At 40.9% G+C, this 25,454-nt stretch overlaps 1 protein-coding gene across 7 annotated transcripts in view; it reads right to left on the bottom strand.

The window, feature by feature from the left end:
- Positions 1-17,448, bottom strand: part of adgrl3.1 (adhesion G protein-coupled receptor L3.1) — a 200,821-nt gene extending 183,373 nt beyond the window's left edge. For 6 of the 7 annotated variants that reach the window (XM_053677481.1, XM_053677482.1, XM_053677485.1 and 3 more), the window contains exon 1: positions 17,018-17,447. The gene's annotated coding sequence lies outside the window, so the exon portion shown is untranslated. Of the gene's footprint in view, positions 1-17,017 lie in introns of all 7 variants that reach the window. The other variant, XM_053677487.1, reaches the window with a different exon arrangement.
- Positions 17,449-25,454: the final 8,006 nt, after the last annotated feature.

Genomic DNA, 25,454 nt, shown 5'->3' with positions numbered 1-25,454 from the left:
AAAGGTAAACACCTCGTCTTATACATGTTTTTGTTTACTCGCAGCATAATGAAACGTTTTACCGAAGTAGGTCTGAGGATATTCAGATCACACGGTCAGCTCTGGCACTAACCGCATTAGATTGGACGCTAAACGTAAATGATGGGATGTTAAATCAAGCCTATTCACACAGCCTTTGGCTGGATGAGAGAATAAGAGACCGTGATTTATTTATTTATTTATTTAAAAAAAAAAATTTCAAGCGGATTATTGAAAATGAACGCGTGTACTACCGCTTGATGAGGAAATGAGTTCACAAATGAGTTTCCTTCTTCTGGAGTTTGATTACAGCTACGCTTGGACACCGTTCCCACGCGAATATTCTTGACGAACTACTTCTACCTTGACCCGAGGAAACGTTTCAACGCAGCGACTACGTTTACGTGCGCACCGATATTCTGATATTAATCGGAATATTCGAATTGGGATCGAGTCGTGTGTAGACGCCGCGATCCGATCGATTCATCTGATTCAGATTCCCCAAATGATTCCCAGCCCTGGAATAATACTCGTTTTAATCGGAAATTTGCCCCGTGTAAACACCTTATTCAGAAAACCCACTGAAAGGAGATATATGCGCATGCTCAGTCTGCAAGGAATTGTGGGTATAACAGATGCTTAGCTGTAGGCTAGGTATTTACGAATGGCAGCTCGGGCGTACTTACAACAACCATGTATTCATGAATATTCTAATGCCTAATCGTATTCGGAATACGGCTGCAACCCGAATATGGACCTAAAACGACTGAGACTAAGACTGTGTAGTTGGACTTCTTGGTAGCATGGATACTTCTCCGTGTAGAATTGTAAGCGTTTTAGTTTTATGTGTGTGTGGACTTAATAGGGTTGACATGTAAACACGGTCGATGTAAATCGTTGATATCGTGACCCCTGTGCTGACCCTATGAATGTTTCTGATCACTAGCTTGAAAAACGAACGTACAGCCAAGTCGGAACCTCTTGGAAGAGGCAACCGGGTTTTTACGGCACGTAGCGCATCGCAAGACGCTATCGATCTCACCGAAAGCTTCTTCCACCAGCCATAAAACAGCCTCAAAGCATCTCTGATCCACCGCCATGTTTCACAACGGGTTTAAGGGCATTGCTTTTCTGCAGACGTTTATGGCCAAGAAAGTCATCGGACCACAACACAATTTCAGTTGTGGTTCCACTAACGCCTGAAGGCTCGAAGAAATTATATAGCAAATGCAATAAAGTATATACACCCATCAGCCATAACATTCAAACCACCTGCCTAATATTGTATAGGTTCCCCTTGTGCCGCCAAAACAGCTCTGATTCATCGAAATATGGGTTCCAGAAGAACTCTGAAGGTGTGCTGTGATATCTGGCACCAAGACGTTAGCAGCAGATCCTGTAAGTCCTGCAAGTTATGAGGTGAGGTTAGGGTTAGGGTTAGGGGGTTAGGGTTAGGAACTCTTGTGAGGTTGTTTGTCCACAGACACTCGATCGGATTGAGATCTGGGGAATCTGGAAGCCGAGTCAACACCTTTATCATGTTCCTCAAACCGTTCCTGAACATCTCTTGCAGTGTCGCAGGGCGTATTATCCTGCTGAAAGAGACCACTGCCGTTAGACAATAACACCCACATGTACATCCCAAGATTTCCCAGCAGAACATTGCCCACAGCATCAATAGCAGATAATGAATGTCACCTGTCGGTGGTTTTAATGTTATGGCTGATGGGTGTATACTGTATAGTGTCTGTGCTGACTGGATGTACGCGTGGTTAATTCATACACAATGGACGTACGCGAAGGAAAATACCGGCGAGAATGAGAGAGACGAAAAGAGGAGGAAGATCGTTCTTTTGTCAGTACAAAATGAGCTACGTCATGACCTATTAACAGTTTATTATATTCACACTCCCTTCCTGAAAAAAACAAAACAAACAACAACAGTACACCGGGCACCCGATCCTTATCTGTACCTCTCATGATGCGTGAACAGGGATCCATCATTTTCTTTTCTCCCTCTCTCCTCCCTCCCTCCTTCTCTCTCTCTCTCTAATTGGGTGTGTTATAGGGCTCAGGGCAGTCTGCATCACAGTCATGGCTGGATGCACAAGCTATAGAGAGATACAGCGCGAGAGAGTGAGAGAGAAAGAGAGACCAGCTTTGGACTATAACTGGCAAAATTGCAAAAGAAGATGCACTTCTTTCTTTTTTTGTTTAACAGAGGAGAGGAGAGTAACGAGGGACTGAGAGAAGCTAATGGAGTGAATGAGTAAATGTACTCGCTGAGAGTTTGGGGAGGTTCAAGCATCTTCATTCAAAGCAGACGCAGAAGCAGAAGCAGATGCTTTACGTCCTTTTGTAACGATCATGGCCGCCTTAACACATATCAATATCCTGGAATTATACCATTCCCTCTAACCGTTCTGTCTCTCAATGAGGAAACAGCTTTGCCCAATAATGTACAATTCTGAAATACGTATATACAATTAAAATTAGAGATGCACCGATACTGCATTTCTCAGCCGATACCGATAACCGATTATTCAGAGTGATATCGACCGATACCGATAACCGATTATTCAGAGTGATATCGACCGATACCGAGAGCTCTGCCTTTTAAATGAATCATAATTAACTCCACAATTCTGAAGGAAATGCAAATAAAAACCTTATTCTCTCCATTTCAACAAGTTGTTTCACAGGAACTGGGGTCTCATCAACAGAAAACACACGACTCTAATTAATATGAACACGTGAACTCGATTCTGAAGATTAAAGTAAGATTTCTGAACTTATTGAATGTTATGAATTCATATTAACATTGACTGAATTATAAAAACCCCTCCTGTTAGTCTCGCATTCACTCTCCACACACACAAGCATTTCTACTTCATCACTGAACGTCAAACTGCTCATATATAATTTACACTTTTTATATATTAACATTGAGTGGATATGAAATATACTACTCTATAAATATATTTTTCTGTGCAATATATATCTACTTTTTGCTCGACTCGTCTTCATTTAAATCTTGCAACAGTGTACTGGCGCTTTAATTCAACTCGAGCATCGTGGGAGAAAAAAAAAAATCGACTCGGCGCCGAAACTCCCGCTTCACTGCCGCTCACTTCCGGCGTAAACTTTGACCGGTGCAGAGATTACAGAGATTTACACACAGCACGAAATCCATGTTTTCCCGCCCTCTTTTGATGGACAGGATATAATATATCGGGATATAATATAATCAGCCCTGATCATCGGATGTTTTTAAACTACGATACATCTCTAATGTAAATGATCATTTATTGTATATACCGGCCATTAGTGATCACTAATAAATATAATTCACATAATTAAGCGTGAAATATGATGATATCCTCTTTCGAGGTATTGCCTGTTCCTTTAAACTTGCTCGGAGACTTTAGTCACACAGGAGCCTACTTCAAAGAGCAAATCGAGGGGAAAGCAGCATTTCCTCAATGCTTTGCTGAACTACTGAAGGGTAAGCATGAACCTCTTAAGGATTCTGTTTTAATGAATCTTCTCGCAGCGTCCCTACGTTTATGTGTTATGTTTCATGCAACTTCATTTCATCTCCTTTAAAGATGTGAAGTTGAACGAACTCTAGTAATGGGTAATACGGTCGTAAATATAGCATGAATCCTGTACGTCCTTGTACGATGCGGTGATTTTCATCGCGGTAAGAAACACCTGAAGGAAATACACGGAATCCTGCCGTGCTAAACATGAGCGTAACCATGACGACAAGGTAGAGAATAAAGTACGGCGGGATGTGCTGTTGCAGAAACATAATCGACAGCGTTGAAATTATTTATTTATTTGTTTGTTTGTTTATTTTACAACGGCACGCCCTGAACTTTCATTCACACTCCTTGCGAACAGGCCGTTACTATAGCAACCACGATGTACTAGAACGACCAGATTAACATATAGCTATAATCTGCCTCGCAGCTGGAACGACTCGTAGTTGTGCAGTTAAAGAAAATGAATCAACAACTTCTGAGCACTCAGACTTGGGAATTTAACAGCGCTGTTTATGAACTCATTCATTATTCAGTAAATGCTGTATCCTGGTCAGGGTCAAGGTGGAAACAGGGACCGTCTGGCTGTGAGACGGGAATGTTACCCGCTGTACCAGTGTGGCACCCTGAAGAGCGCAGGGGTATGATAAAAAAAAAAAAAAAAAACAGTGTTATAAATAAACGCACCTCCGCGGTAGACAGTCAAATATATTGTAAATTATACTGCTGTGAAATATAATGTAAAAGCAAGAATTTCAAAATGAAGGGGGAAATTTTTTTAAGGGCCGATACGATCAAATAGAAAATCTAAACGCAGTCCGTACAGGGTTTCTACAGGGTTTTATTTTGTTTGGCCAGAAAAACGCTGGATTTTACTGCAGCCTTATTTAAAGAGTTGTGATGCAATTTGTATCGTTTTTTGTTTTTTTTGTTTTTTTTTGCGGAAAACTACTTGAAATGGCGGAATCGCAATGGAGCGGGATCGTTTCGCACGGCCTTTCGCACGCAGCGATGTCTGCTGCTGAACGAGACCTGTTAGCTATATTCACGAATCGAAGCAGGTTCTGGCTGAATGCGCGTCGTGAAGACGTCACGTGACGCGTCTTGGCCCGAATCTGTGGGAAAATCTGCGGTTATTTTGAAGAAGCGCAAGCTCCTCCGAATATTACGCCGTCCGCTTGGTTTTGCGTTCGTTTCGGGGATCGCAAAAATCGATCGCGGAATACTATCAAGGGAACGGTATATTACCAGCACGCTGCTGCATAATATTAGACCGTAAGACTAACTCACATCAATCAGAACAAATCGAGTTTATAATGTGGCTTCCACTGCCATTATTTATCAACTTATAAAAGAGCACTTGATCCAGCACATGCTGTTAGTTTGTATAAGGAACGAGTGCTTCGGCGGGAAGCACCAAGCTTAGGCAGGGCTGAAAGAGTTAAGAGTTGCATGAAAACAATTCAGTGTGCTTTTCTAGTAAAGTAATCGTGCGCACGGTTAAAAAGATACGCTGCGCAGAGCACTCACGAAACCTTTTAGTGCGCCAATCAATTAACAGTGTCATACGTGTATAACTGATGCTGCGATCGAATGAGCGCATTTATAGCCCTAAACATACATTTCGGTGGCACACATCGTGGTTACGTCCAGCTGGTTATTTTGCGCCGATACCGCGCAAGAAATGTGTAAGTGGATTTATACCGGAGACGATTAGGGTATTAAACTCATTCGTTATTCAGTCGATGCTGTATCCTGGACGGGGTCGAGGTGGAAACAGGGACCTTGGAGCTGTGAGGCGGGAAGGTTTCACATGTTAGGTCTTACATAAGTTGCTTTATTATCAAAGGTAACAAAAACAGGCAAGGGTTTTATGCTACACGGGAAAATGATTACAAAGAGATCCGTTCAAAAAAATTCACATTTTCCTTTCTATATTTTACGTACACTATATGAAGATATTCTCTAATACCTTCCAATATACAGAATATACGTATTTATATATTTTTATGTGTGTGTGTGTATAATATATATATATATATATATATACGTATTTCTTTGTTTTGTAGATAGAGGTGCAGTTTATTCAAATATTTAATAAATAATATTATATTAATAATAAATATATTAATAAATATATTATATTATATATAATAAATATATGATATGTATTATATATATTATTAATTATTAATAATATTAATATATTATATTGATATATATAATATATCAATATAATATATTAATAAAATAATAATAGATATTTATTCAAATTCCTAACTTGTTAAAACATAACTCTCGGCCTCCAATTGCTTTATCATCATTAAGTGATTTTCTCAGATTTTTCGCCGTGTATGTTTATTCTCTAAAAAGCCGCTTCGCATATTTACTCCAGTAAAGCATAATTCAGTAACATTCCGTCAACATCTACAGTATGTAAGTAATTTATATCTATTTATTATTACACTATTTATTCACTGATCTCTGAGCTATAATCTATCATTTATTATATATTAATAAGTATGGTGTATATATATATATATATATATATATATATATATATATATATATATATATATATTGTATGTATGTTGCCTTGTCTGTATATTTTCATTCCCATTTTTGCGCCATGAAAAAAACAAAAAAAAAAACACAAGACAAAAAAAAAAACCCCCCATTCATTGTGTATGTGTCTGAGTGGAATGTTCGAGACAGACAGGCGCTCTTTTACAAAGCTCAGACACAGAGATAACAGATGGCACCAGCGCTAAAGAAATGGCAAGGGAGAAAGAAAAAGGATGAGAGAGAGAGAGAGAGAGAGAGAGAACGAATCAGATGAGCAGAAAGAGAGTGAAACTGCTTCTCTCTCTACACGAGTCTCCAAGGAGCATCAGATCCACAGCTTATTGCTTAGTGACAGTTCTACATTAACTACAGAATACAATCCTGTGTTCCATCACCTCAGCAACGCCGACACGCCACACTCACACACACACACACACACACACACACACGTACACACCATCGGAAACTGCCTACAAACTTTAAATTAATTTCCTTACTTCGGTGTTTTCTCCTGCTCAATAAGTGATGCCAAAATCAGCACTCAAATATGAATACACGTACAGTTTAGTCCAAAACTCTGAGTCCACTATCGAGAACATGTTTCTAACACAGATTTGAAACAAGCTATCTGCAGGATTAAGCAAATTCAATTTAATGCTGTTTTTTTTTTTTTTTTTTTTAAATCGGGTAGCAAATGCTAATTATCACGCTATCGTACAGTACATAATGCATGGGTTAAAGTTCAACCATGTCTGAGTATTACTAATAGTAAGGGCCACAATAGCATGACAACAACAAAATAACAAATAGCCATGTATAATATACAGTGCAGTGTGGATAAAGCACCGCTCGTCTACAAAAAAAATAAGTCCTTCTTGTTACTCATTTTTATGCCAGAAATACCCTTTAAAATATACTTCAAACATGATGGAAGATACTGACGAAAAAGCATTTCTGACATTCGACTTGACCCTGTCTGGATCGATTCCAAAATCGGATCCGTTCACCTGCTGGTTGAAACGATAAAATTCCATACGGATTCGACGCAGATTTAGATACTCCTTCTTAAGATATTGCGCTAATGACGATCAGGAACAGGAGGACAAACTGGCAAAAACGGATAAAAATACTAATGATAATGAAAAAGCATGGCAGAATGAGTAACGTCTGTAAGAGACTCATTTGCATTATCTGCTAGCATTCCTTTTGATGATAATTTAATAGAGCCCACATTTAAAATGTACACACCAGGCTGCCATGGATTACTCAGTATGTCTTTAATTCAAACCGACAAAGTTCTGAAAGAGGAGCTGTTTACGGAGAAATCACGATTGACAGAATCTCAGCACTTAAACCCTTTCCTGGTCAACAACAACTACATCAAAATGTTGCCAATTATATCTGAATTCAGGAATATCTACCATCCAAATTATATCTGAATTCAGGTATATCTACCATCCAAATTATATCTGAATTCAGGTATATCTACCAGCATAATTATATCTGAATTCAGGTATATCTACCATCCAAATTATATCTGAATTCGGGTATATCTACCAGCATAATTATATCTGAATTCAGGTATATCTACCATCCAAATTATATCTGAATTCGGGTATATCTACCATCCAAATTATATCTGAATTCGGGTATATCTACCAGCATAATTATATCTGAATTCAGGAATATCTACCAGCATAATTATATCTGAATTCAGGTATATCTACCATCCAAATTATATCTGAATTCAGGAATATCTACCAGCATAATTATATCTGAATTCAGGTATATCTACCAGCATAATTATATCTGAATTCAGGTATATCTACCAGCATAATTATATCTGAATTCAGGTATATCTACCATCCAAATTATATCTGAATTCAGGTATATCTACCATCCAAATTATATCTGAATTCAGGAATATCTACCAGCATAATTATATCTGAATTCAGGAATATCTACCAGCATAATTATATCTGAATTCAGGTATATCTACCAGCCAAATTATATCTGAATTCAGGTATATCTACCAGCATAATTATATCTGAATTCAGGTATATCTACCATCCAAATTATATCTGAATTCGGGTATATCTACCATCCAAATTATATCTGAATTCAGGAATATCTACCAGCATAATTATATCTGAATTCGGGTATATCTACCATCCAAATTATATCTGAATTCAGGTATATCTACCATCCAAATTATATCTGAATTCAGGTATATCTACCATCCAAATTATATCTGAATTCAGGAATATCTACCAGCATAATTATATCTGAATTCAGTTATATCTACCAGCATCAGGTCATTTGTTTTCAGACAACCACAATTTAAAAATATTGTAATCGACACTTTGTGGACACAATCTGGCAACGCAGGTACAAATGGTGCACTGTGTTTAAGTCGTACTTTAAAGCATAATTTCAACTAGGCGTGGATGATATGGCAGAGATATCATATCATGGTACTGGAAGCCATTTTTGTGATAAACAATCTGTGAAAAAGAAACTATTCGATAAGTGATACATATATTTTATGCCTAACAAAATGGAAAAATGGAGAATTATTTTCATTTATTTATTTATTTTGTACGAAACCGGATTCTGCTGTATAATAAACTACTCGCTATTGTATCAGTGGAGTTCAAGGTGAACATATCTAAAGGTAAAAGATGGCTAAAAGTACTCACCTTACTTCACGAGAGAATAAATGGTACATTGACAAGCCAATAAAACAGGCTGTGAACATTATGTACTTTACACTGAACTGCTGATTCCATCAAACTAGTAGAATACTTCCCAAATTTTGCTTTCCTCATACTGTATATACACAGTCAGGTCCAAAATTCTGAAGTTGTTTGGAAGGGATTCAAGAAAAAAGCCTCTACTCTCGTCCAAAAACAAAGTCGAATGTGTTCAGTGTGCAGACACTACTGGAACTTTAAATGGGATCGGGTTCTATGGTCAGATGAAACCAAAATTGAGCTTTTTGGCAATAACCCCCAGAGGTGGTTTTGGTGCACACAGAGAGGTAGCCGTATGGAAAAGTACCTCATGCCTACGGTTAAATATGGTGGTGACTCTTTAATGTTTTTCTGCCAGAGGATCTGGACATTTTGTTAGGATACATGGCATCATGGACTCTATCAAATATCAACAAATATTAAATGAAAACCTGACCGCCTCTGCCGGAAAGCTTCAAATGGGCCGTGGTTGGATCTTCCAGCAGGACAGTGATCCAAAACATCATCAAAATCAACACAAAAATGGTTTACTGACCACAAAATCAAGCTCCTGCCCTGACCATCCCAGTCCCCTGACCTGAACCCCATAGAAAACCTGTGGGGTGAACTGAAGAGGAGAGTCCACCAGCATGGACCTCGAAATGTGAAGGATCTGGAGAGATTCAGTATGGAGGAACGCTCTCAGATCCCTCGCCATGTATTCTCCAACCTCATCAGGCGTTATAGGAGAAGACTCCGAGCTGTTATCTTGGCAAAGTGAGGCAGCACAAAGTACTGACTAAAAGGGTGCCAATAATTGTTGCACACCTATATTTAACAAAGATATTTTTTTGATAAACCTGTGTTGTGTTTGCAACTCTTTGATATTCATCAGAGCAGAGTATTTCTGTGAATTCTTTTAACAAAAGATCAAAAGGTTCGACAATAAAGATGATTTTCACAGCCTTCTTTGCTCATATTTATCAAGGGTGCCAGTATTAATGGTGGGCAGTGTAAATATTCATCAGTCAGGTCAGGTTTTGTTTTTTTTGTTTTTTTACAGGTTTTTTTTCTGGCCTTTCCGTTCTTGAGCGTCACCAGTGGTTTGCATCTTGAGGCATCACGAAGCCGTGTCTTGACTGTAGACTTTGACAGTGACACCCCTCCCTCCTCCAGGGTGTTCTTGACTCGGCTAGATGTTCCGACGGGGTTTTTCTTCACCGAGGAAAGAATTCTGCGATCATCCACTTTAGCAGTCTTTCCGTGATCTTCCAGGCCTTTCGGTGTCGCTGACCTCGCCAGTGCATTCCTTCTTTCTAAGAATGTACCAGATTGTTGATTTGGGCCACTCCTAAAGTTTCTCCTATCTCTCTGATGGGTCTGTTTTGTTTGTTCAGCCTAATAATGACCTCCTTCAGTTGCATCCACACCTCTTTGCACCGCATACTGAGAGCTCCCATTGAACAGCAACCAAATTTTACGTCCCGACTGTAATATTTAATTGGAAATTGTCACAATAATTAGGCTATTGGGCAACGAACTGCCTCCCACCATCAATTCAACCAAGCCATGTTCTCATCTCTTCAAAGGCTTTACTTGTTCCCACACTGCATTATACAGTATCCTGTATATCAGTCCAGAGTGTGTATAATTGGTCGATTACACAAAATTCACAAATATGTATACATCTCTGAAAATCACATTACACCATCAGATAAGGACGAGGGAGGAAACGGTCTCAAGCACGTTGATCAGGAATACTGATTTCTACAAATACTGAGGAGTACTGAGATAAGCGAGCCTGGAAACAACTGATGTGTTGCCTAGCAACACTTTGGTTAGCTAATGGAATTATAACCGAACTAATTTTGGTCTGGCCGCGTCGGCACCTCCTCTTTGTTGGTTATTTTTCTATCCCAGCATGCCCCGTTTTTTATTCCTTGCATGATAAACAGAAATCCATACTAACTGAATCACTATCAGGCGGTAGTCATTATGAAACAACGATTAACGCTAATGAAATAAATGAGGTCGCGAGACATTTCGAAAACGAAGCGCGTAACGGGTGAACAGCTCAAATGGAAGTCATATTACGGATTGAAGCGAGGATTTCTGATTTCTTATGTGCTTCAGTTCTCACTTGGTCATAGACTCGTACATTCGGACCCTACTTTGTACAATGGCAAGAGAGTACACACACTTAGTCCTTGACAACTGAACCTAAGCAGTTCTATAACGGCAGAGGTGGCTTAGCGGTTAAGGCTTTGGGTTACTGATCGGAAGGTCGGGGGTTCCCCAGCACTGCCAATGCGCCACTGTTGGGCCCCAGAGCTCCGGGGGCGCTGTATCATGGCTGACCCTGCACTCTGACCCCAACTTCCTGACATGCTGGGGTGTGCGAACCAAAGAATTTCACTGTGCTGTAATGTATACGTGATCAATAAAGACTCATTACTCATTATAATAAATCAAAGAGAGAGAATTCAACCATAGTCCGCTTGGTTTATTTGAAAAAAATTAAAAAAATCAAAAGTGCCTAATGATTCTAGAAACAAGGTTACCATCCTAAATATAACAGGCCGTTTTCCTGCCTTTCAAAAAATAGCCCACGTTATTTGGCTTTAAATAAAAATGGCAGCTGAGGACATGCCTTCCTGTTCCATTCATTACCCTTTAAAAAAAAAAAAAAAAAAAAAAACACGGAAAAAAAGACCACTGCCCCTGACTCCAGTGCAGTGTCCGAGCCAGGAAGGAGCCATCGATCTGTCGAGCAATCAAACCTCAGTGTGATCAATCAATCACAGAGGTGCTTTATTTCCTCAACTCGAGTCCATACACGCAGCTGCTCAATTCCAGCGAATTTGCTTTAATTCAATCCAGTACACGAAGAATGAGCTTTGCTGTCCGTTTTGATTAAAGATCAAAATGGCCGATGGGATTCAATTCGGACGAGGAAAATCAACAATGAAAAACATGGCGTCATTGATCATATGGGAGGAGTTTTTTAAATACAAAAAAAAAAGGGGGGGAAAAACAGCACTGGTTCACTTTTTCACCTTAAACAATGACTCTATCACAGTACCTTTTATTCAAGTATAGGTAAGAATAGAATAAAACACTTGGGGGCATGCTGTTATAGGAAAACGATCAACGATGGGTTGGTGCGATGAGACCTGACACGAAGATGATTATTTTCTAATAACAGCACGTCGTGAATTGTTTTATTCCCGTCAAACCACAGCAATCTGTCGACGCGTAAATGTATTTGTTGATGAAAGAAGGATACTTCGCCGTTTTTATTCATTTGTAGTTTTTAATTTTGTAGGAACGTCCACAAAAAACCAAGAAACCAGGACGCACCGTTCTGAAGACTTTCCGGTGGTGGAAAACCTTCTAACTGTGCTGACGAAGTGGAGACTTCCTTCCGTGAATTTTAAATCGACATGTCCTTATAGAAAGGTTTATTCTTCGGTTTAGTCTATGTGGACTGTGCGCTGTACAAGCCATTAGAACGAGTGTGTTCATATAAACCTGTCATTTGAATTAGTCTTACTACTACAAGTCTTCCCAATGAATAAAATCAACCTTAACATTAATATAAGATGAAAACATTTTCATCTGCTGAAAATCCTTCCTCGTCCTTGAAAGAGAGAAAAAAAAAAAAACACGTTCAAATTGTCCTTTTTGATCCCGCACAACAGGAGTCACATTCTCCCCCCCCTCTCTCTCTCACTCTCTCTCTCACACACACACACACACACACAAAACTGATGTGCATTCACATGTAGCATCATTGTACTCAACTTCTATTAGAACCAAAATAATCAAAGACCTTTTAGGTGGCCAAGTGCAACACCATTGTGAACAGATCACACTCAGAGATCTATTGTCTGGTAATAAACACACACACACACACACACACGCACACACACACACAGAGGTTTTCTGCTGCGTCTCTCCTAACATATACCGACTCGATAGCTCTAAGTGCTCAAGAGAGATGGAGTCAGAGTGAGAGAGAGGTAAAAGATGTGGTTACAATATTCATGTGAAACACTATTTCAGTACTGTGAGAATTCGCTAAACAAGTCGAGCAAGCACTTAGCAGCCCTGCTACATGACAACTCCATTTAATATGGGCACACACACATGAAGTGCAATCATTAGGCATATTCCTCACGGAAGGCGCAATTTGGTCCGCGACGAAATTGAGCCTCAATACGCAATTTTCTTTAAGAAAATATAAACATTCAAACAGCTCATTTAGGAAATAGTACTTCTTATAACCGATAAACCAAAGACCGTCTGTTACGTTGACGCTGTTCGCTAACAGTTGAATACATGTTTCTATTTTCCTCACAAAGCTGCGGTTATTTAAGCGATAAGTTCCTAATCTAAAATACTTCCTCGTCCCTCGGTCAATGCTGATGATCTACTGTATATTTCCATTTCAGTGCCTTTATCTACAAGTGTTTTGCATCTCATTTGCAATTAGAGTCGAATTTGTTAGGTTTAACATGCGGCCCTATCTCGGTCTTTAACCTGACGGACGCTTGCAGTGCATTATGGGTAGCACGCACGGTTTTCCTCCGCCAGCGACGCCACACTTCAAAAATAATAACGGTCGAGACGTCTCGTTAGATTCTGTGTTATAGCCCAGCTTTTGCATTGTTTCTCAAAATGGCCGACGTTCTAGTAGAAACGAAGTAGACGTGTATTGTTCCGAATAGTAAACGGAGCCCTTACATGCGGAACCAGGAAATACCAAGAGATCCATCATGAGGTCGGGAAAGGTTGGAGGCGGGAACCCGTCAGAGCCAGTTCACAGGCTGGCCCTGATTTGGCAGGCCTCTGAGAAAATAAAACAAGCAGCTCGGACGAGTCTCGAAAAAAACATCCGTCAATGTGTCTGAACTCGACCTGACCAGGGATATATTTTAACACGTGTTCACTCTCAAACACACTCACACGTGTTATAACAACTGGGCCACAAGATAAACAACCAGTCTGCAAGATTCTAAACGAGAAAGTGTCACTTTCGGACGTTACGGCTCTCACGTACATCAGATGATACTGTCTAGTCAAATAAACTCTCACTCAGTCTCTCACATAATGGACAAAAATAAATAACTCAGCTGGTTAACTTTAGTTAAAAGGATGTAGCTTTCCAATAAACTGACATCAAAGCCACATACAGTGCATCCCAAATTCATAGTCGTTGTTATATCATGGTATCCATGGACGCATGGTCGTTTTTATCTTATATTTCGGATCATCGGCTGTTCTTCCGTACTTCACAGCACCGTATATACGCACTGTATATGCAAAGTTCAACCTATTTTTAAAAGTTATCTAATAAGGATGAGCTGCACCAGGAAATAACTTTCACTTCTTCTCCCGTCATTGTGTATCAGTCCGTACGGGATTTCGTGGAGTTCTGATTTGCGATGCACCTTCCAGAGTTCTTTGTGCTACTCGAATTGGCGAAACCGCAATCGCGCGTAAGCGTTTTGCACGGTCTTTCGCAGTGATGTTTGTCGGTAAACGAGACCTTTTAGGTGTACTCATGTTCGACGGGCGTGAACCGGAGGCGTCTTTGGATGAACGCGCGTCCTGATGGCGTCAATCTGTGGAAAATCTGCCATCATTTTTAACACTGGCAAGCTCCTCCGGACGTCGGAGGAGGAGCTCCATCATTATAATGATATACATTATAATGTGAATGGTTCACCTATTTCACATATTCTCTGTCATGGTATATGTCATCGCGTCATCACATCCTTCATCCAAGACATAAATTGTAATTCATATAACGTATATGGTGATAATTAATATTATTATTGATTAATAGTTCATAGGAATATTATTCTATAATGCAGGGAATAATACTCAAAGGTGGCGTTAGTGCCACAACTATCCTGTCGGCTGTGAAAAAAAACACGCACATTATTCTCCATCATCATGCTGGGTTTAAAATATACAGAGACATCTCTCTGAATAGAAACATGATGAATGTGCCACCGTTCCACGATTCACATGGATTTTGCTCGAGGTCAAAGCAGCCGGTTTAGACTGACCTCTTGTCCACTTTCTCTAGATGTCTTAAAATATGCTCAAGATAACAACTGGATGTGAAACACAGAAATTGGACTAAGAGGCCAGTTAGCTCACTAACTAAACTCAAACCCTTCTTTATACAATGTTCAACCCCTACAGCGTTGAATTTTGTATTGACTTGTATATTAAAGTACTAGGTGCACTAAAAGTCTTGATTTAACCCTTATAAAAAATAAGAGTTAGATCAGTTCCAGTACATGATAACACAACATAGTATATCCCTGCATCCCATACCGATTGGCATACTTATACTATGCACTACGTCCTAGAAGTATGAATTCTTTTTTGTGAAGAAAGTACGTACTTTTGAGCGTGCAAGTGCGAAACACTAGCACGTCGTGCAACGGAAGAGAACAGTGTGACCGTAAACATGATTCTGTCTAGAATCTTTGCTATATAGTTTAATTCATCATTCCCTTGAGTTATTTTCCCATATCTCATTTTCACATTTCCAGGTACCTTTGGGATACTCGTTTCAACAGACTAGCGTTTGGGACACACTACCTCATAATCCGGAATACTATTTACGCCAGTTGATAACAGTACAGGTGTTTATTCGACACGTTATGTACTTTATGTAAAAGTATTGTTAGTTCGACACTAGGTATTGTTTACATTATAGATCACAACACATCCGTTCAACACAGGTTAATTCAGTGAGGTAAATGGTATGCAAACCTTACAGGTGTTCATTCAATACTACACAGTATGTGTTCGTTCAAGATGACCCACAAGGCTATTTAAGCACTTGGTATTCATTAAAAAAAAAAAAAAAAAAGGTTAATTTAAGACAATGGAATATGTAATAGCACACGGTACTGTAGGCCTGTTAGTTAATCCAACACTGTAGGTGTTCATTGAACACTGTAATACTTCGGCTAATTATCACTGTAATTAAACTGTATGTGCTAATCAGACTGCTGTGTTTTAATTCATCCAAGGCTATAGCACATTGCTACGTCCTGCATGATTTCCGGGTTTCAATCAGGAAAACAAACCGAGTCATTGTATAGCCTGGTCTGGCGTTAATAACACTGGACTAGTCCAGGTACAGGCCAGTGTCCAGGCCAGTGTCCAGGCCACCCAGAAGCTAATCTCTTTATTATTTTCTGTCTCTCTTTCTTTCTGTGAAAACGACATAGTGCCGTGACAAACAGAGACTGCGCCTCCTCTCCTCCTCTCTCCTCCTCTATATGGGTCACTGAGGTAAACAAGAGGGAAAGTACTGTGGCCATGGCACATAAAAAGCTGGGGAACGACCACATAATGCAATAAAATGTCTTTACAGGCGAAGAAACAAGTATCAGGCATGTCATTATTTGCCCGTTAAATCAAGGTCATGCTGTAGGGTCTGTTTGAGAGGGAATGAGAGAATAGAATTGGGTCACGTGACTCGTTCTATAACGTCCATATGCGGAAGTCATGGTGCTTTTATTGTGTTTAAATGCTGAAGTGCTAATAACAACACACTCTATATAGACTAGTGTATATGGAGAAAGAGAGAGAGGGAGAGGGGGAATGAGAGAGTGCGCGTGTGTGAGTGTGTGTGTGTGAGAGAGAAGTCGAAACGAGGCGCTGGAAATCTCCTCATGTGAACGACTGAAGCTGCGGTGGCCATCAGCGGTGCGCCATAAATTAACGCCACGCTATGAGCGCCTTCCCTCTGATAAACAAATTAAGCATATCATTTCATCATTACGTCAAGAGCTGCGCACGCAAACACGCGCTCGCGCCCTGGACTATACACGCGCGCGCGCGCGCACGCACATACACACGCGCAGAACGACGCCCATTAAAACACCGCGCACGACACACAGTGAAGCAGCCTGTGTCAAATGCCTCCCTCTATCCACGCGCGCACACGCGCGCTCACGCACGCTCGCACGCACACGCGCGCAATTCCGCCACCAGTTCTCCAACCGCAAATGCCCCATTGCAACGCATGCATCATCCACGACTCCTCCACCTGACTAATCTGACTAGTTTGCAGACGCATTCGGATATTAACGCTCAGGATCACCAAAGGAACAAAAGTCTTACCACATCTTAGAAACCACAGCCGGGGCTTGCTCGCGTGTCAAGCCGCGCGCAATGAACCTTGAAGCAGTTTTTTGTTGTTGTTGTTCTTTTCCTCTTCTTCTTCTTCTTCTTCTTCTTCTTTTTAATTATTCCTGTGGCCAAAAGACTCTCCTCCGTGTGAGACTGGAAACACTTCAGCTTGAGGTTTTTTTTGGTCGCCCAGCTGTGACCCTCAACGTCGCTTGGATCGGTGCGAAAAGACGCGTCGCGCGAACCGCAGATGTGCACCGCGTATCCAGCAGCAATGGTTATTCTGCTCGCGCTGCCAACATCATCCTAACCATCATCTCCCGCAACGCTGCGCGAGCTGACAGCACAGAGAGAGAGAGAGAGAGAGAGAGAGTGTGTGTGTGTGTGTGTGTGTGTGTAGAAAAGCGCGGTGATGCTCTACTCGAGTCGACTCAGACTTAGAGGAGGACGAGAGAGAGAGAGAGAGGGAGGGAGAGAAAGAGAGAGAGAAGAGGGAGACAGGGAAAGGGGGGCGGTTTGGGGAAGGAGGCAGTGTGTGAATTGAGAATGACTCGCTTGGTGTGGTGGGTGCGGATTCTTGGCGCCCTCTGACGGTTGCGCATGCACACTGCAACCTCCATCGACCTTGCGTTCACCTGCGTTATGTAACAGCTTTAGACCCAGAGCCATTTATGAACATCTGGGGGCTTTAAAGGGTTCATCTTAAGTTTTTATTTTTGCTGGTCCTAACACTTTCTCTGTACGTTAAAAAGTGGATAGCAAATGTGTGTGTGTGTGTGTGTGTGTGTGTGTGTGCGGAGGCGGGGTATTGTTCACAAGCTTTTACCCTGCGGCAAAAGGGGAAATTAAATTATGTAATAGTTTCTTTTTTTATATATTTTTATAAAAGTATACACACTGTGACCCTTTTATCAGCTACACCTACTATATAGGTGGGTGGCATGGTGGTGTAGTCGGTAGAGTGGGTTGCCGCCTCACAGCACCAGCGTCCCTGTTCGGTCCGTACATTATTTCGCAGAGTTTTTGTGTGTGTGTGATTGTCGTGGCCAGAAATATTTTATTTTGCTGCAACTTTTCTCAAAATGTGCAACGCAGTTTGTTCAGTTCAATGACATTTTATTTGTATAGCACTTTTAACAATGGATTTAAACATATCGTTTAAATGTATGAATTTATGCATAACGAGTAAGCCAGAGGCGACGGTGGCGAGGAAAAACTCCCTGAGACGCTACGAAGAAGGAACCTTGAGAGAAACCAGACTCAAGAGTCTTCACATGAAGTCTGTTTTGGTTGAACTTATCCACTGTTCACTGAAGGAGACTTGAGTGCAAAACTCAATCGTAGTCCTAACCCATCACAGCGTAAGCATTATGGTCCAAAGCCATCTTCATGTTTTTTAAGTGGTACCGTCCTCGGTAACCGCAACGATCTTCAGGCGGACCATCCTCAATGCGGCCATCCTCAGCAGCAGCGGGTGATTTCCAATTCACATCCAACTCCATTGGTGGAGTTTTTTGTGCTTTTTTTTTTTTGTGGAAAACTACTTGAATTGGCGCGAAATAGTTTTGCACGGTCTTTCACAGCGACGTCTGTTGGTAAACGAGACCTTTTAGCCGCACTCATGTTCGAGGCTTTGGCTGAACGTGCATCGCGATGACGTCACTTGACGCGTCTCGGCCCAAATCTGCGGAAAATTTGCGGTAATTTCGAAAAATTGGAAAAAATCTACTCAGAATATTGCGACGTTCGCTTGATTTCGTGGTCGTTCCTGCAAGCGCGAAATCCTGTGCGTGTTCTCGTGCCCGTGTGGGTTTCCTCTCAGTTCTTTGGTTTCCTGCCACCTCCCAAAAACATGGCAGAAGGTGTATTGGCTACACTATATTGCCCTAGGTGTGAATGTGTGTGCTTTTCATTCAAGGTGGATTCCTGCCTTACTAGGCTCTACAATGATCCTGCTCAGGATAAAGCAGTTACTTAAATTGAATTTGATAACCTACTATATACAGTAGGTGCTACACGATTACGGAATGTATCCCCCTATGATGAGATGACAAGATATCATTTAGATGGTGCTCATTCAGCATACTGACACGGTAGTATGTGTTGCACTGATTGCAATCTCTGAGGCACTTAATAAAAGGTGAAGGACATTTAACACAAATATGTATGTAAAATCTAGGAGCTGTACAAGGTGGGTGTGTCTATTAAAGTGGCCAGTAAAAATACTGCTGAGCCTCATACACTCGTACCACCATCATGTCAGTGTTACTGCTGTGCTGAGGATGGCCCATAACCCAAATGATATCAGGTCAGCGGTGGTCCTTTAGTGGTCCCTTTTCACAGGTGGATGAGATACAGTTAGTAGGAACACATATAGTATCTGATCAATTGGCTAATGAGTGTAAATAATTAAGAAAGTAACTATAGTATACTTCCCCATACCCATTCTATGAACATGTTCAGTAGAGAAGGATCAACAGACAGGACAATTAATGACAGGGTTGCCAGGATCTCTATTCTTACACCTGATTGGGCTAGTTTAAAATAGAAGACTACGGTCTTCTGCGCGTGTCTGCGTGCGCAGCTCTTGACGTAATGATGAAATAATGGAGTGGATCATTGCCATACATCAGAAATACAGATTAGGCTGAGAAAAAGAAATAATAATAAAAAAAAATAGGTCTCACTTTTCCAATGACCAAATTATTTTGGGAGAATTTCAGGTCTTGGTTTCTTGTTGTTTGGATGGACCTGGCAACCCTGGTTAATGATATTAGCTCTTTGGGGGGAAAAACACTCGCTGTATCAAACACAACTGAACAAAGTTACATCAAATATTCTCAAAACGAGCTGCTAGACTGTGTGCTGGATGACTCAACTGCCTATTGCAGGCTCGCTCTAAAAATTCATTGGATAGTTGCAGCCTGTAGTAGAAGTCAAGTGTCTCGTCCTGCCTCACCGAAAGCTCTGGTCATGACCTGCTGCTTCTGTTTCTCACTACATAGCCAGATCTCCCATTAAAGACTCTTGGGTACTGTAGGTGTTGTTGAATAGATGGGAGAAGATGTGGAGGTGATGAGTGCTCTCTCGTCATGTGTCAGTCGTGGAGAAACAGAAATGGGAATGTATCGGAAGGTTAACTAAGAAGGTTGGGCTTCAGGTGTGGGCTTTCTCTCAAACGTCATTGATTTTGTAACTCCGTTAAGACGTTAAGACGAAGAAGGAAAAGTAAACCAATTTGAACGGCTGCTTTCCATTGCAAAAATGCACCTGTTAAAGATATTAAAGATATTAACACAGTATTACTATACCAATGTCAGTATGCTCGCTGATAGTTCTAGTTGTTGTCTTTAGCTACGTTAGCTACATACAGTCCCCTCCGAAACTACTGGAACAGCAAGGCCAATTCATTTTTTGTTTGTGCTATACACCAAAGACATTAGGGTTTGATATTAAAAGATGGATATTAGACGAGAGTTTAGGATTTCATCCTTAATTTCCTGGTATTTACATGTAGATGTGTTAAACAACATAAAACATTCTTTCATGTTGCTTTTCCAGGATTTCCTGGAAAAGCAGCTGTTTTCAGTTGTTGTTTTGTTTTGTCTGGTTTCTCCCTTCAGTCTCCTCTTCAGGAGGTGAAATGCTGCTCAATTGGGTTTTAAAGTGTGCTGATTGACTTGGCCAGTCTAAAACCTCCTGCTTTTTACTCCTGATGAAGTCCTTTGTTGTGTTTGGGTCATAGTTTTGCTGAGTGATAAAGTTCATCCTGATTTATTTGGACGCATTTCTCTGTAAATTGAGAGCCCGATTGTTTCTGTAGACTTCTGAATTCATTCTGCTGCCACCATCATGAGTTACATCGTCTATAAAGATTCGTGAGAATGTTCCAGAAGCAGACGTGCGAGAACAAGCCATGACACTACCTCCACCATGTTTCACTGATGAGCTTGTATGTTTTGGATCATGAGTAGATCCTTTCTTCCTCTACACTTTGGTCTTTCAATCACTTTGGTAGAGGTTCATCTTGGTTACAGAGCTTCTGTGGTTCATCTCGGTATTTCTTTGTGAATTCCAATCTGGCTTTCTGATTCTTACTGCTGATGAGTGGTTTGCTTCTTGTGGTAAGGCCTCTAAATTTCTGCTCTTGAGGTCTTCTTCAAACAGTGGATTGTGATACCTTCACCCCTGCTCTGTGGAGGATGTTGATATCACTAACTCTCGTTTTTGGGTTTTTCTTCAGAGCTCTCACAGTGTTTCTGTCATCAGCTGCTATTGTTTTCCTTATCCATCCCATTTCAGTTGCTCAGTACATCAGTGGTTTATTTCTTTTTCAGGACATTCCAAATTGTTGCATTGTTTATGCCCAATGCTTGTTCAAGGCCTCTGATTCATTTTCCATCCTTTTTCTCAACTTCAAAATGGCGTACCTTTCTCCCATCGACAGCTCTCTGATCTTCACGTTAATTATCCTTTTTAACAACAAATGCAGTCTTCACAGGCGAAACTGAAGGCTAAAAGCAAGAGTAAATGTTCAGAGCTATTTATCGTTTAAACAAATAATCTAACAGGACACACCTGGGTAACACCTGTCAGTCACATGTTCCACGAATATTTTCGCTCGCCTACAAATCGGGTGGTCTGATACGAAATGCGTTATGTTCCACGTCCTTTAACACGTCTACGTATACATACCAGGAAATAAAAGCTGAAATTCTATATTCTCTTCTCATATTGATCTTTTGATCTACAGCAAAAAGAAATGAATCGGCCTTGCAGTTCGAGTAGTTTGGAGGGGACTGTAAGTAGCTAGCGACATACAGTACAGCAACACTTGGATGTCCATTACTGCTCGGTTTTGATTTTGATTGCTTGGAAGAAGCATTACACATATCACCACCCAGTTACATACCTAGCTAACTCTGTGCCTTCAACCACTGTAGAAAAGATTCTTGATATGAAATCAGTATGAACGTGCATGAATAAAATTACAGCTGCTGTACTCTTCTAACTTTTCTTAACATAAAGACAGTTGGATGGAGGCTGTGGAACTGAAGGGCCTGGATGAGCTCCTTTGGTGGCTAAGTCAGGCTAAAACTAAAACTGCTAACATCAGTGGTGGAAATGTTTTACATTGATTTATTTTCTGTGTGTGTGATATACAGTTTTGTTTTTTGTTTTTTAGCATTTTAAATGTTGAATATAAAATAAAAAAAACTATGGAAGCCTTAAGTGGCCATGTATTATATATATTTTTTTCTTTGTTGTTTTCTCGTGATCACATCTTAATTTTCTCGTTATCTTGACATAACCAAATGCTGTTTTCTCACGCCGTTATTTTATCCCGAGATAATCTCACACCTTGTGAACGGGACTGGCGTTTCATGCACGTTGGCATCTTCTCCATCATAAATGTAATAACTGCCCGCTGTAAAGATGGAGTTTATCTCGGCATTAAGAGAGAGGGGTGTCCCCCTTCTCAAGTGTCGGACCCTAATGTGGAAGTCGTCAATCCTGCAGGGATGACGTATTTTTGTAGACCACCCCAGAAGTTAGCATCACCCTGATTCCTTCAGGATTTTTTTTCCATTGGCTTTTGGATTATTCCAGAAAATAAACTCTGTGACCAACAAAGGTTTATGATTCTTACATGTTTTGTTCATCAAGATAATCTTCACAGATGAACACAACTTTTATGAATTTTGAAGCCTAAATACAATCGCCAGAGTAAAAAGTTAAACATAGGCTATAAACGAATTACACCAGGGTCGCATGACTCCGTCACCACCACTGCGCTTCTTTATTTAAAAACACACTACAATTGGAAAATACTATAAACTGGTAAATCTACATGCTGGAAAGTGTAAGTTGGAATAGTTTGCACGAGCGCGAGTATAAACACAACGAGGCTGCAGTAGATGAGTTTTCCAGTTGATGACGTTTAATGTCCCCGACAATCTCTGTAGTCCCATTTAGCCATTTGTTAGCAACCGTCTTTCTCAAGACGTCTTTTTTTCAACTCGTCTCAGGCAACAATATCTCATTTTACAAGGTTTATTCACTGCATTTTTGCTCTTCAATTATCTAACAGTGTTGAAAGCAACAGTGCTGAGTTTTTAGCATAGAATTACACATTTACATAACTAGCATTCTTAACTAGCATTCTTCTTTAAACATTCTTTGGTAGAAAGACTTAGTGTTTAGGGTCGTTTTCTTACTGCATGACCCACTTTCTCTTGAGATTCAGATGTCCTGATGTTTTCCTTTAGAATTCGCTGGTATAAATCAGAATTCATTGTTCCAACAAGAATGGCAAGCCATACTGGTCCAGATGCAGCAAAACGGGCCCAAACCATGATACTAGCACCAGCATGTTTCACAGATGGGATAAGGTTCTTATGCTGGAATGCAGTGTGTTCCTTTCTCCAAACATAACGCTTCTCATTTAAACCAAAATTTCTATTTTGGTCTCATCCGTCCACAAAATATTTTTCCAGTAGCCTTCTGGCTTGTCCACGTGATCTTTAGCGAACTGTAGAAGGGCAGCAATGTTCTTTTGGGAGAGCAGAGGCTTTCTTCTTCAACAGTTCTAAACATAAGGTGGAACACCAGCGCAAAAGTTGGAGGATATTCTGTGAATGCATTAGTGAACTAGTTCCTCAAAGCAGATGTCTGTCTCGTTCTGTGTCCTGCAGAAGCTCCTGGGAGGTGGTTTTCGCCCTGTAAAAACCGACACAAAACATTCCAATAATTTAAATCGCTGTGAATGTGCCAGGAAATATGTTTTTAATAAAAAGGTAAAATTAAAAAAGTCCTTCAAACACAGAGGTATTCCAAGCTCTACAATAGCTGGCTAACATAATGCAGTCTGTTTTCACATCTAGCTGCATGAATAATACAGAGACTTAAATCTGTCACATACATTAAATGAACATAAATCATTTTTAGAACCTAATATTAGTATAAGAGACACTTGGAAACGATCACAGCGGGTGCATTGTGTATTTGACTAATAGACCAGGAGAAGAAGAACGCTAATGTCCTACAGGCTCAAACACATCAGACATGCACCATGACTCCTACGCTCACACATTATTTATTTGTACATTTTGCCTGGACAGCACAAAGAACCTGATGTTTTTGAGGGGAAACTGTGTTGTGTAATTTTGGAGAATTTTAAACAAATGCAAATAGAAAGTGTTCTCTCTTTTTTTGATGTGGAGTGTGCATACATAGACTACCATATTTATGAGTTACGTAATATAATTTCATTTTCATTTACACGTGAGCTGTGAGGCTTTCAAATCGATTTGCCTTAGGCTGTGAGCACTGACATGAAAAATAGTTTAAATGATTAAGTGTTCTTTGCTAAGCTTAGATCAGTAACACTTTTTTTTTTTGCCAATTCTATTTCAAGAGCCTGTTAAAGCCCAAGCCCGTAGAGAAGCAGTGGTTGGGGTTTGTGCAGCCTGGGAAGCGTGGCTGAGTCCGTGGATCTCGTGAGGGAAAGTTTTAATGCAGAACTCCAGTTCAATTTGGAGAAATTTTTGGGGAGGGTGAGCCTTGTGGACACTGGGCCATCCACCACTTATTATGAGAGGGAACTGGCCACCAGGAGGGCCTCCACAACTCAGTCCCAGACTTCGGTCGACAGGCCAGAGATGGAGGTAACACAGACATGCAAGACCGAGGGCTGTAGTAAGGAAGCCAACCTACAGTGTCCAATGTGCGTTTAACTCGGGCAAGAGCCGAGCTCCAGCTAGAGACCAACGAGGTGGTGTCACCTGCCGAGCTCCAGCCAGAGGTCAAAGTGGTGACTTCATCTCCAGAGCTTCAGCCTGAGACCCAAGAGGCGGTATCATCTCAGAGATCCAGCCAGAGATCAACATGATGGCCTCATCTCCAGAGCTTCAACTAGAGACCCGCAAGGAGGTCTCACCTGCTGAGTTCCAGTTGGAGGTTAACATAGCGACCTCCCAATCCATGTTCCTGTCTGAGGTCGACGAGGCGGCCTCCCAAGCTATGTTCCTGTCCGAGGTCGACGAGGCGACCTTCCAAGCCATGTTCCTGACTCAGGTCGACAAGACGGCCTCCCTAACCCTGTTCCTGTCTGAGGGCGACGAGATGGCCTCCCAAGCCAGGTTGCTGTCTGAGCTCTGCTCATACACGACCAACCAAGCTCTGCTTACACCTGAGTCTGCTGACACGGTCAACCAAGTTTTGCTCACACCTGAGTCCGCTACGATCAACCAAGTTCTCCTCACGCTGGAGTCTGCTGACACGGTCAACCAAGTTCAGCCTGCAGGGTCAACAGAGAACGATGCTCGGCCTCCCTGTTCGACTGAGGACACCGTTCAGCTGAGGACGTTTCTCCAACTCCCGTTGCAGCCAAGAGCTCTGCTTTCCTTCCCTACTCTGCCTCGGACAT

This window comes from Ictalurus punctatus, chromosome 29 (assembly GCF_001660625.3).
Source record: "Ictalurus punctatus breed USDA103 chromosome 29, Coco_2.0, whole genome shotgun sequence".
Taxonomy (NCBI): domain Eukaryota; kingdom Metazoa; phylum Chordata; class Actinopteri; order Siluriformes; family Ictaluridae; genus Ictalurus; species Ictalurus punctatus.
The sequence above is the reverse complement of the archived record's forward strand: the minus strand, read 5'-3'. Positions and strand labels throughout refer to the sequence as shown.